Below are 2,639 nucleotides of genomic sequence, written 5' to 3'. Positions count from 1 at the left end.
GTGCTGGAGCCTCACTGGGAAGCTCTGTGAGATGGTCTGAGTAGTCTTCCTGGACTGCAGGGGTCTTTAGCCTCGCGACGTTGAAGTGAAGTGCCCTTTTGCAGGTCTACTGTGGCGGGGGAGGTTCCGCAATCTGAGTCTGAGGTGAGAAATGAGTAGCCGGTGGTCTGTCCAGCAATCGTCTGCACCAGGCATGCTGCGAGTCACAGGGATGTCGCTCTGCTCACGTGATCGGGTAAGGATGTAGTAAAGGATGGTCCAGTGCTTTGACCGCAGGGTGTTTCCAGTTGGTTTTGTGACGATTCGGGAGCCGGAAGAAGGTGTTAGTAATAGCCAACTCATTTTCAGCACACAGGCCAAGAAGGAGAAGACTGTTGGAGTTGCAGGATCCAAGGCCCTGATTGCCCAGAATGCCCTCCCAGAGTCTGTGGTCGCGACCAACTCTGGCATTGAAGTCTCCAAGCTCTAGGAGCTTGTCTCTGCTGGGGACGGCTTGGATGATGTTGTTTAGGGCAGCGTAGAATGACTCCTTGACGTCGTCCTCAGAGTCAAGGGTTGGGGCTTAGGCAGAGAGCAGAATCAGGTGGTTGCTGTCAGGGAGCAGCACACAGAGGGTCATGAGACGTTCGTTTATGGCAGTTGGGGCCAGGTTATAGCGATTCACCAATGGTGTCTTAATCGCAAAACCAATGCCGTGGATCCGCCATTCTTCAGCATTTATTCCTTTCCAGAAGATAGTATAGTTGGCTCCGACTTCGGACAGACTACCCTCTCCAGCAAGTCTTGTTTCGGAGAGAGCAGCGATATCAATATTGAAACGGTCGAGCTCCCGACTCACAAGGGCAGTGCGTCGGTGTGGTCTTTCTGTGTCATCATGGTCTATGAGGGTCCTTACATTCCACGCACCCACCGTGAGAGGGTTCAGTTTTATTTTTCTTCTTGTGTTTTGACCGCTTGAGCAGGTCCCCACTGGCCGCGGTCTGCCAGTCAGGGGGAGTTTGTGGTGACCGATGTTTACCCCACCTTTTCTAGGGGTCTCTCCATTCGGAGTGGGCTGCGTTACTCCTAAATAGGCCAGCCCAGTCACACCTGTAGCTACCGAACTACCACGTCACCACAACTTTGTGGATAGAACGACCATCATGCAGGCACCGCCCGTGTGTGGCTCCAGACTAGAGACTTCCAGCTAACCAAGCCTGTCCCCGTCATCCAGAGTACCATCGCCACAGGACTTTGATGAGAAAGTTGAGGATGTATTTCTGACACGAAATGCCTTCGCGTGAATTTGTTTAAGGTGGATAGCAGGTTGCGTGCCTGGGACCCACACACTTTGGGCACCCGCCTTCTCCAGCGGCACCGTAGAGAATGGAGACGTGCTGGTTCTGGTTGGGGTGCTTGCAGCGGGCTGCCGAAGACTTGGTTATGGTCAAGGTCCGCCTTAAACCGCGCCAGCCTGCCTGGCGCTGCTCTCATCCGCCAGTTGAGGTGCAACTGCCGTTGGAGACTTGTGTAGTAGAAAGGTTTGAGGTCAGGGTTTTCCTTCCCCTAGATGGATTGCCTTCCAGGACTAACAAGCTCCATCTGCCCGGGTTTGAAATCAGGGTTTTCCTTCCCCTAGATGGACTGCCTTCCAAGGCTGACGAGCACCGTCTACCCGTGCTATTTGCCCATAGGTGGGGGTCTGGTTTATGGGCATCAGGGTGTATCCACACGCCGGTGGGCCATGCATGCCGCATGTCTGGGGGCCAGACCTCCTCTGAGCTCCCTGCAGTTTAGCCTGGGGCCTTGCGGTACCCAGTTACCATCTGTAGCCTCGAGGAGGCACTGCATAGGACTTGCTGTGGAGAGGCTACGTACTGGCAGGAGAGGCTTACGCACTCGGCTCTCTTTTCGCAGAGCTGTGAGCAGCTCTGCTAGCAGGCGGTGGGGGCTGAAAGCGAGAGGTGGCAAGCACACTAACGCTACACCTACACACTAGACGCATCGCACAGTCATTTACAGACTGTTTTTTAGTAAACATCCGGTATTTTCCTATATTTAATTCACTGATCATAAAGCTGTTCATTAAATTTCAGGTTAAAGTTGTGGGTTATTAGATCAGAAGTAGAGAAAAATGAAGAAAATGTGATTTTCAGTCAAATCTCTGATTACCTGAACATAAGCCCAGTGTGTCCTGTCATTGATCCAGCTCCATGGGTTTGACTGGAGAATCAGTGTTGGAGAAGATGAAAAAAGAAGAAAAAAAACAAAGAAGAAGAAGATGACAGTGTTTCCACGGTAACTAGGTACCTACGGAGCTTCTGAATGTCCAAATATGGTCATATCTGATGACCATGAAAAGATGAAGAACTATTTGACAGCAGTTATTGTCTTGTACTGACAGGAAGTGAACAGTTCAGATCAGCAGATGGTTGTGGTGTCGGAGGCTGGTCGGGTCTGGGAGGGTTCCCATGGTTCTGCTTTCTATGTGACAGAACGTGCAGGTGACTGGAGCAGAGTTTAGGACCATCACGTCAACTTCACTGTTTTTGGTTTTTGTTCTGTCAAGTTAGCCACATGAGTGAATATGTTTGTGCTGATGAGGATATTGTTGATATTACTGTAACCTAAGAAAACCGAAGGGACAAAGAAGTGACAGC

General features: G+C 51.0%; 1 pseudogene; it reads right to left on the bottom strand.

Moving 5' to 3' along the window:
* Positions 1–1,473, bottom strand: part of LOC115416878 (uncharacterized) — a 2,761-nt pseudogene extending 1,288 nt beyond the window's left edge.
* Between the last annotated feature and the right edge of the window lie 1,166 nt (positions 1,474–2,639).

The sequence above is a fragment of the Sphaeramia orbicularis genome, unplaced genomic scaffold (assembly GCF_902148855.1).
Source record: "Sphaeramia orbicularis unplaced genomic scaffold, fSphaOr1.1, whole genome shotgun sequence".
NCBI lineage: Eukaryota > Metazoa > Chordata > Actinopteri > Kurtiformes > Apogonidae > Sphaeramia > Sphaeramia orbicularis.
Note: the sequence above shows the minus strand (reverse complement) of the source record. Positions and strands in the feature narration are given on the sequence as shown.